The sequence below is a fragment of the Gymnoscopelus braueri genome (genome assembly GCF_963280865.1).
Source record: "Gymnoscopelus braueri genome assembly, chromosome: 22".
Taxonomy (NCBI): Eukaryota; Metazoa; Chordata; class Actinopteri; order Myctophiformes; family Myctophidae; genus Gymnoscopelus; species Gymnoscopelus braueri.
In genome coordinates, this window is record NC_137624.1 from 28,662,367 (window position 1) to 28,673,771 (window position 11,405).

Sequence of the window (11,405 nt, forward strand, 5' to 3'; positions counted from 1 at the left end):
CACTAATAATAACACAGACTGACACAGAGAGACAACCACTGGATGAAGGACAGCATTACTAAGAGAGTTCATCTCACTGTACAAAGGCAGACAGGACTAAATGTTGATATTGTATCAATGAGACTACATATCGTCTTGGATTTTCGTCTTTTCCTGATTTTATTCACTTAAGCCCAATTCAAAGTCACTGTGCAAACACAAACACACACACACACACACACACACACACACACACACACACACACACACACACACACACACACACACACACACACACACACACACACACACACACACTTAGTGGTGTTATCTCCACCACTAAAGCACATTTGCACAGAAGGAAAGCTACATGAAACGGTGTGTATTCCCAATGTAGGGATCATGTCTACTAGAATCACATTTGCAGGAAAATAAGTTTGCTTCTAGGCCAACTCCAACTTCACTTTGCCACATCAGAGGTTTACAGGTACTGTAATAAAGTGGGTGAAATTATTTTTAGTGCAAGATACCATTACCCACCAATTGCAGTTACATTTTAAATAAGAACGAGAATAGGACTAATGCAAGAAAGTTGCGCACAGTAACTTTCTGAACTGATCTAGAGTGCAAATCTCCACCAGGAGGCATGCTCCATCCACCTTCATGTTTCTGTCTGTCTGGATCATGTAGGAGGGAGAGGGAGAAGGAGAGGGAGGGAGGGAGAGGGAGAGGGAGGGAGGGAGGGAGAGGAGAGAGAGGGAGGTTGTGTGTGATGTCAGACCAGAGCTCGCTCAGCGAGAGAGAATAAGAGAGAGAGACAGAGAAGGAGGTAGGGAGAGGGAGGTGACACTACTGCGCATGGAAACGGCTCGCAGAGCGACGCAAACCGCGTCAAATAGGCCCCAAATAGGCCCCCCGCACGTCACATTTCCCAACCCAGAAGAATGGGTGAAAAGGGAGTATGCGCTGGGTGAGCAACTCCATACAAGTGAATGGGCGGGGGGGAATTTCGTTACCTCTCTATAATTTTTTAACTCTATGGGCGGTACATGCAGGATGCAGTGTGCCGTTGTCTGACCATGCATGCGGGCTGCTGTGTAACTTTGTTTGACCGTACAGTATGTGGGCTCATATCGGAGAATAGGTCACTGCTGTGTCAACTGTACAATGGCCGACAAACAGCGTTCGGCTACATTACACTCCTATCAGGACTCTGTTCTCACACTGACACAACCAGGGCAGAGAAAGAGAGAGAGAGAGAGAGAGAGAGAGAGAGAGAGAGAGAGAGAGAGAGAGAGAGAGAGAGAAGGAGGGAGAGTGGAAGAGTGGTAGTTATATAAACTGTGTGCTCTATTAAAGATAGGACAATAAGAAAAGGAAGGGGTGGGGAGAGAGAAAAAGCAAGAAAAGCAAGAAAGCAAGCAAGAAAGAAAGAAATTAAGAAAGAGAGAAGAAAGCGAAGAGAGAGAGAGAGAGAGAGTATATATCACCAGGGTTCTATTAAACTGGACCAAAGGTGTGCAGTGTAGGTGTGAATGTGAGACATACACGTGACGGAGGGAAAGGAAGTGTGGAGAATGTGTAAAAATATCTCAAGAAATAAAACAGGACAGGGATAGGCCCACTAATGGCCCATTTGAGTTATAACATGCTGTTATTCCCTCTTTCCAATATTGTGAATAATAAATGTGTATCATTTAAAATGTTGCTTCTCTGTTATAGAAGATACATCACCAGCTGGACTGACCATGTACAGTAGTAGCCAAACTTATTCTGGTAATTATTTGACATACTTTTATTCGCCAAATTCTTCCTGGGTATTTACTTTGTCGTACAACCAAAAAAAGCGGAAATAGACGATCTACAGTTTACAGTTTACAGTTTAGGCATTTAGCAGACGCTCTTAATCCAGATTGATTTACAGTAAGGAAGGACACAAGATAATACCTCATAGTACATCATAATACATCAATAATACATGCATACAAATAGTAATCTGATAATAAAGTAATACGTAAGTAAACCAATAATCTAATAATAACTAATACATACGTAGACCAAGAACCTATCATCAGCCTACATTGAAACTATACACACTATAGGATGCCAGGTCAACGATGACCTGGCATCTGTCTACATAACATGCTATCTACAGTAAGTTACATTTTAGCCCTTGCATAATCCTGCGAGGTCGATCTACAATCTCACAACAGGTTGCGATGCGATGTGTTGTGAGCATGACGCTGTTGTATGACACAAAAGAGGGTTTAAGTGGTTAATAATAAGAATAATTGATTTAGTCGATTATTAAAAAAAATCTAATTCAAATGATTTGATTATTGGAGAAAGTTAAGATATTCTATTGGTTAGGTATTAGACTTTATTTAATAGGTATTTATTTACTATTTAGGTTGTTAGTTACATCAGGTATGGTATTTTTGTAGGCAGTTGTATATTGTATGTTGTATTTTCTGTTCTTTTCACGTTGTTGCTGTGATGTTTTTGTATGTGGGACTACGGATGTAAAATAGCTTCTAGCTAAATACGGCATGTTTACATGAGATCACGTTCAATTGATTCAATTCTCGTACATGCATTGAATGTTCATTAACGCGCACTGTGTACCGTATATAAGCGAATAAAGTAACATTTATAGAAGGTATATAAAGATTTATAAAGGGCGCAGTGTATGTAAGTAGGCTTATCTCTGTACATTAAATGTGCATGTAACATTGAGCAAAACAAGCATCTCTGATTGCGCTCTGATGGGTCCAGCGCCACACAGCCCCCCCCCCCCCCCCCCCCGCTGTGATCTGAGCCTGGCATTCCCTCTCAACATGGATTAATCCATTCAATCCGGGAAACGCATCTGTGTCATTTTAGATTTTAGCTATAACCATTATTTTATACTTTGGCTATTCAAAAATAACAGAAGACAGAAGCTAGAAGAGCTTGTAGATCTGCTATTCTTTGAAATAATCATGAAAATGTTTGCAAATCTTTGAAAATATATTTTTAATTTGTAACTCAAATCTTTGCTTCTTGGAGATTTGAGTTACAAATGTTCGCTTTAAAAAAATATATATATTCAAAAGATTTGCAAAAAAAAATCACGATAAAATAAATAAATAGCAGATCTACAAGCTCGTAGTGTGGCACTCGGTGCCGTGCTATGAGCTTGTAGATCTGCTACTGTATTTTTGAATAGCCCAAAGAAATCTAAAAATGATGCTTTCTCTGTCCAAACTATAAGAAAAGAAAATGAAAATGGCCACTGACAGCTTGTAGATCTGCTATTTTCACTGTTTCTTTAGCGTTTTTTACATTTATGGAATGTTTTCCTTTTTTTTTACTGTCTTAGCTTTTCGATTAATTCCTCTTTTTCCGTTGAAAAGGTTTTTAAATAATATGATGTATTTATTTTAAACTAAGTTAAAAAGGGCTTAAAACATTTTCTCAGCGTGAGAATGGACACCGATCCAATGTGTGGGAAACAATGCTTCAGACAGACTTAAAACAATATTTTCCAGGCCAGATTTCATCACTGGTGGGCAGGTTCTGGCTCACTGTTGTCTACCACTGCATCAAATCATGGTTATACTACTACTACTACAAAACACATACACACACGCACATGCATGCACACATAAGAGTACACACAAACGCACACACACTCACAACAGACATCCCAGACTGAGTGAGTGTAAGTGAGTCTGAAACTAATGTGGCTGCGTGTTTCCTCTCCAACAGTAATTATTCAGGAGTTTGTCAACAGCAGAGGAGAGACACACGACGCCTCCGCTGCTGTCACGCTCCTCGCTGTCCCTGATGAACACATGAAACACCGACATGACAGGATGAGCCCCTACCGTGCCGCCATGAATGCGGTTTGGTGTCAATTGGATTTAATCTGACACCGCTGCTAAATCTCTCTCTACGTCGTCCTCAGAAGAGCCCCCCACAGCGTCTCTCCAGTCATCCCGAATCTCCATACAGTACATCTGGCCGGTTCGTTTGTACTTTCCGCACCAACATCTTTCTTTAACACATCCACGTAGGTGGGTGTGGGACGTCCTACTGACCGATCCCACAGTATTTAAGATACTCAGTCAAAGGGGCAGTGCCCTCATTACCCTCATGCCTGACTTCTCCAAAGTGAATGACGCCCACAGCCACAATACTAGAGGGAGCGACAACGATCTGGTACTACACAGTTATGAGAACAAACATGGGTAAATTTGCATTTTGCCTGCCACCAAAATGCGGAATGCCCTGACACATCCCTTAAAAATTTCAAAATAGGCTTGAAAACCATCTAGAGGAGGTACTGTAACTGCATTTTTCCACCGCGCGGCAGTAACAAACCGTCTTGTGCGTAATTCTCGGTAGCGGGTAGTGCCAAGGGATAGCGCAGGACGGAAGATAGGGCCCATAGTGTTTTGTATTTGTTGTTGTCTGACAGTACCTTGTGCTGTTTACTTTTTCTGACTAATAAAGTAAGTATTCAATCAATCAATCAAAAACTGTACAAAAACAGTGTCGGTGGCAGTGACCGGCTAGTCTCATCCTCCTGACTGCTATATCTCCTCTGATACACATGGTAGCGCCCCTTACAGATGTTTGTTGCTAATGTGTTTGTCCTGTTTGATTGATCAGTACCAAACGTAGCATTCTAGTATTTTTCTTAACGGTTCCGGTGCCAAAACAGTGCCAAAACAGTGCCAAAACCGATACTTTTCAATACAACAAAAATTTACAAAAACTTGTACAACCACTGTGTTTCTTTCTGAGAGCTGCTGCCAGTGCTGCCTTACTTTGCACTCATTCTAGATCAGCCTTAATCGTCACGAAAGTTACAAAGCAGTAACCATTATTTGGTACTATACTTTTATACGGTATCGGTAGTATCAGACGTAGTGCTACCGGTTCTGATATGGTACCGGTTCTCGGCACTCAACCCTAGCCATGAAACAATGAAACTACATGATGAATACCTACTGCCATTAATTAACTGAAAATGAAGGAAGACATACAGCATCTCAGGTAAGTAGAGAATTATTATTGTATACAGACAGACAGACAGACAGACAGACAGACAGACAGACAGACAGACAGACAGACAGATAGATAGATAGATAGATAGATAGATAGATAGATAGATAGATAGATAGATAGATAGATCATGCGATTCCTACTGTAATTAGATTGTCCTAAGCTGCCATATATTTCCTAAACATGTTACCTAGGAACTCAGTCCAATAACAAACTATGTTGAACTGAACATGACAGAGAAGCAGACAGAGAGAGAGAGAGAGAGAGAGAGAGAGAGAGAGAGAGAGAGAGAGAGAGAGAGAGAGAGAAACTGGGGTCCCTTTTTGTGGGTTTTTTGTTTTGGTTTTTTTCCACCTAACGACATCACTAGCCAGCGAGTTGCTTTTCAGTGGGAGCAATGCATCATGGGATTGCCACCTGGCTGCCAATCCTATTCTGGGGTCGGTGCTGAGGACGAGGAAGTGAGAAAGCGCTAACGAGTTAGCATGTCTGCGCGGGTGCAAGGCGCGCACACACACACACACACACACACACACACACACACGTTTGTATCACTATACTTGTGAGGACATCAACATTTTAGCAATTTTATAAATGCCATTTTCAAAATGTTGGGTCATAAGCCTAAAGCCGAGAAATAGCTGATCTACAAGCTCACAACGTGCCGCAGCAGGCACGTTGTGAGCTTGTAGATCGGCAGTTTTTTTGGTGCACGGAGCAAGCGCGCAACTAAGAATAAATCAGGAATGACTCCATCTCTAATCCCTAAACCTAATGTATAAATGTCTAATCCTAACGCTGACCCCGACCTGAATCTTTTTCTAATTGTAATCTCTAAGCATCCTTTTTACCAGGAAAATAGTCCTCACTATGTGTATTTCTCAAAATCTGCTAATCTTGTGGGGACGTTTGGCCCTCACAAGTATGGTAATACAATTGTGCACTGCACTGCACACACACACACACACACACACACACACACACACACACACACACACACACACACACACACACACACACACACACACACACACACACACACACACACACACACACACACACACACACACACACACACACACACTGAGATGTGTTCATGCATGCTGTGAGATATACTTATGGTGAGACACATGCACATAAAACAATTAAGACATGCACACATTCAGAAACGCACACGCTAAGAAACCCACATACACACAGAGACACAAGCTGGTGACATATGAAGCACACGCAGAGAGCAAGACCTGCACTATCACACACACACACACGCACACACACACACACACGTATACACGTATACTGGTACACACAACTACACTCTGTAACACACACATGAATACTGGAACACACACACAAACACACACACACACACACACACACAAACACACTTGGAGTAGACAGAAAAAAGCAGTCCAAGTCAGAGACAACTCTAAACTCCAGTTTACTAAGTCTATATGGTTAACAACCTGTATTATAGAATATGTATATGAACTGTTTGATGTGTGTCATCGATTGATTCCCAAAAACCGAGGTACAAAGGGTGTCCCTTTTATCAGCTTAATAAGGGACACGTCTTTTGGTTTCCAAATGATTTGATTGGATGTCAAGGGAGACACTTATGAGTTTCTCTTGACTGGCCATTATAGCTTCACTGAACACTGCCATGCTACGTACCTGCCTTCTCAGATGTGAGACACGATCTGCTAAATTATTTTGGCTTCACAGGCACGCACGCACACACACACACACACACACACACACACACACACACACACACACACACACACACACACACACACACACACACACACACACACACACACACACACACACACACACACAAAATAATACCATTTCTATTCTACATAGCCTCTTGTGTATCTCTTCTGATACTGTATCTAATGCAGGTGTGAGAAGAGAATGAAACCCATCTCTCTCTCTCCTCTCTCTCCCTGTCTTCCCTGCGTTGGGTGTAGTTTGCACCCCATGTCTAATTACAGCCCCTAATGACTGTCTATACCTCCATTACAGGCGTTCATCTATCTATAACCTCTAAATATTTAAACATAATGCTGCTTTCATTTGTATTGTGGAATTTAATGGAACTGAGGCATCAAAAATCTACATTATTTAGCCACAACTGCACACTATCTATCTATCTATCTATCTGGTAAATGAATGCATTTATGAGGAGCTGGGGATTGAACTGTAACATTCCGATTCCAAGAACTCTAATCTATGTATCACCCCCGTCTCTCTCTCTCTCTCTCTCTCTCTCTCTCTCTCTCTCTCTCTCTCTCTCTCTCTCTCTCTCTCTCTCTCTCTCTCTCTCTCTCTCTCTCTCTCTCTCTCTCTCTCCATCCATCATTTCCTCTCTTGTTCTCATTTCTCTTTTCTATTTCATAGTGTTGCGTAGCCAGGCAACTATTCCACAATCTCTGAATGCTATATAGAGTCTGGAACTACACCTCCCGAAAGCCAGGAAACAAAAATGTACATTTGAAAATATTTTAAAATATATGATTTAATAAAAATTTCTGCTAAGCAGAAAGCTGTATATATGCTATGTTCGAATTTTAGCTACAGCCATTATTTTATACTTTGGCTATTCCAAAATAGCATATATAAAAGCTCATAGCGCATGCAGCACTGGATCTGCTATTTTTGAAAAATCATGAACATTTTTGCAAATCTTTGAATATATTATAAAAATAAATATTTTTTAAAGCGAACATTTGTAACCCAAATCTATGCTCCAGGGGGCATATTTTGAGCTGGGGGTCCACGACCAAATACATATAATTTTGGGGGTTCTTGACATGAGAAAGTTTGAGAACCACTGATATTATAGCAGACATTTTAGAAGACATTTGTAGATGCGTTCCCGGATTGAATGGGTTAAACCCTACATTCTTCACTGACCGGGGTCTCACAAGGCTCTGTATAGGTCTGTAGTACTTGTTTTTTCCCTCTACACAAAATCGCTTCGCTGAAAAATAGCTGATCTACAACAAACTCACAACGCGTCTCAACACGATGTCTGGTTGGATAGTGCGTCCCGACCTGAAAATATATTTGGGGTTTACCAAAGAGCTGGAGAGAGTGGGAGACACCTGTTACTGAACAACCTCTCAATGATTCCTATTGGAACATAGAGCTATTTAACATTTATTTAAAAAAAATATATATATCACTATCACCTTTTAAAAAATAGCTGTTTTCCTACTGGCTACATCCACTTTGAAAGGGATTGTCACATGACACCACACTGAGAATAGTTAATAAAACACAGATGTGCATTAAAACACACACACGCACACGCACACACACACACACACACACACACTTGCACGCGTGCAAAGCTCAAACTACAGCGTATAACCTCTCTCTCTCTCTCTCTCTCTCTCTCTCTCACATGTTCACAGGGACTGCTGCTGCGTGTCCAGACATGTATTATGTGGTTTAGAGAAAGGAAACCTTCACTTTAGTGTGTAACTGTATGTGCAGGGGTTGACACTAACACCTGCCCACCTGCCCGGGGGCAGGTAAATAAAATGGTAGGGCAGGTGAAGTTTGCTATCTGGTTGCCCCACAGGCAGGTGCACATTTTGTCTCTCCAGCTCTTTATTAAACAGAAAATGCCTTTTCGGGTCAGGATACCAATTTTATCGAATCAGGACAGAGAACTCAGACAGGATACAGATTAAACAAGTGAAATTGGAGGTGATGACACAAAGAAATGAGCATGTAAAATTGGAACTGGAACATTATAAAAATGAAGCTGATAAATGGGTACTCTCTCCTGATTGGCTGAAATGGTGTCACCTAACTAGACATTTATTTTCTGTCTATCAAAGAGCTGGAGAGACAGAGAGACCCCTGTTACTGAACAAACACTCTATAGCAATGAGTACTATCAGTTACTAACCCATAACAAAACCCTTTTTGTTTTAACCAAAAAATACCACTTACCCTACCTTCAACCCATAGTCATATTCATAGCTATTTAGATATTTGGCATACATATTGAGGTATGATTTCTTTTTTATCGTGCATCCCCATAATTCGCAAGTAGAAAGTAAAAAAATAAGTGTTTAATTGAACGGTTATTCAAATTTAACCTATCATTTTATAAAGGACGATTTACTTTTCGGGCAAGTGGGCAAGACCTGTGGGCAAGTAGAAAATGACCTGTACTTGCCCGACGGGCAAGTGCCTCTGAGACCTTAGTGTCAACCCCTGTATGTGTGTGCATCTGTACTTGTGTGTATGTGAGGATGGTGCGTGCGTGCGTGCGTGCGTGCGTGCGTGCGTGCGTGCGTGCGTGCGTGCGTGCGTGCGTGCGTGCGTGCGTGCGTGCGTGCGTGCGTGTGCCTGTCAGCGTCTATAAGTCCAGTCATTAGCTTAACAGAGAACAGAGGCCAGTTGCTCAACATTTCACATTATTACTATCAGGACAACTGTGGTCCACACACACACACACACACACACACACACACACACACACACACACACACACACACACACACACACACACACACACACACACCACACACACACACACACACACACATATTGAGAAGAGAAGAGAAGAGAAGAGAAGAGAAGAGAAGAGAAGAGAAGAGAAGAGAAGAGAAGAGAAGAGAAGAGAAGAGAAGAGAAGAGAAGAGAAGAGAAGAGAGGAGAGGAGAGGAGAGGAGAGGAGAGGAGAGGAGAGGAGAGGAGGTGGGTGAAGAGTCACTACTTGTTTTATTGCGTCATGAACACCTGCAGTCTGGGCAGGAAGACAGACAGGAAAAGGGGGGAGGCTTTTTAGAAGGCGGAGGGCAGACATAGGCCCCACTTTGAGAGAGTTTCTGTGAGAATGTGTGTGTGTGTGTGTGTGTGTGTGTGTGTGTGTGTGTGTGTGTGTGTGTGTGTGTGTGTGTTCATTCACATGTTTACATGTATCAGGTTACAGTCTTACAGTCAAGCTGCTGAATGAGGGCCTATATGCACTTGAGCCTGGTGGTTTAAACGTGGTTCCACACCGTACAGTATGCGTATCGCCAGTGGTAGAGAAAGTACTCAAATTCTTTACTTGGATAAAAGTATCAATACTGCAATGTTATGTAGATATACTCTGTTACAAGTTAAAAGTCTGGAATTCAACATTCACTTCGGTAAAAGTACAAAAGTATTGGTATCAAAATGCACTCAACGTATCAAAAGTAAAAGTACTCATTATGCAGAAAGAATGTATAAAATGTATAACAATCTTTTGAAAATTGCAGATCTACAAGCTCACAATGCGTCGCGATGCGACGCATTGTGAGCTTGTAGATCGGCTATTTTCAAATAGCCAAAGTTTAAATAGGGCTGAAGTGGTTAATGTATGTTTTACAAAATAACTAGTGACTAAAGTTTTCAAATAATTGTAGTGGAGTGAAAGTACGATATTTGCCTCTGTGATGCAATGGTGTAAATGTAAAAGTATAGATAAATGGCAATACTAGCTATGAGCTTGTAGATCTGCTATTTATTTTTAAATCATGAAAAGTTGTGCAAATCTTTGAATATATATATATTTTTAAAGCGAACATATGAAATCTTTGCTTCTGGGGGGGCCCCTGGAACAAAACATTTTGAGATGGGGGTCCGCGGCCAAATACATATAATGTTGGGGATCCTTGACATGAAAAAGTTTGAGCACCACTGATATAGCAACATACGTTTTTTCAGAAACCAGTTAGCATTCAGAAGACATTTGTAGATGCGTTCCCGGATTGAATTCGTTAAACGGTTCCTAATTGTTTCTGGGGACCCACTGGAACCGTATCAAGGACCCCCGGGGGGGGGTTCTCGGACCCCACTTTGAGAACCAGTGGGCTATTGAATAGAATAGAATAGGTCTTTAATCTTTTTCCCTGTAAGCCAAAGTTGTCGGTGAAGGAAATGTTTTATTGAGGAAGTGGGGAGTTGCTTCTATTGTCTTCCTGTAGAGAGAGAGCATTTACTGATGTCAGGACCCACATTATTATTGCTTTGGAAAAATACACTAAATGCAGGAAAATGAATTGACATCTTAAAAACATTCAGTGAGTTGAATGAGAGACTGAGACAGTATACAGTATGATTTGGTATCCATATGTATGCTGCTCGTCAGGCAGAAACCACATAACGCTATATATAAACTTTTTTCATAGATTTATGCCGTACTTGATCATACTACAGTCAGGTGTCACACAAAAGTATCAAAAAACAGCAGATCTACAAGCTCAAGACGTGTCGCATAGTGGCACGTTTTGACGAATGTCGAATGTTCCCCCCAGAATAGGGATGTGCAATTAAACACACATACACACACGCACACACACACACACACACACGCACGC

At 41.4% G+C, this 11,405-nt stretch overlaps 1 protein-coding gene across 1 annotated transcript in view; it reads right to left on the reverse strand.

Moving 5' to 3' along the window:
* Positions 1–8,908: 8,908 nt before the first annotated feature.
* The window catches only part of LOC308078585 (sorting nexin-18-like), a 244,622-nt gene continuing 242,125 nt past the window's right edge, over positions 8,909–11,405 (reverse strand). Inside the window, exon 8 of the transcript XR_013932552.1 lies at positions 8,909–8,927. The gene's annotated coding sequence lies outside the window, so the exon portion shown is untranslated. The remainder of the gene's footprint in view (positions 8,928–11,405) is intronic.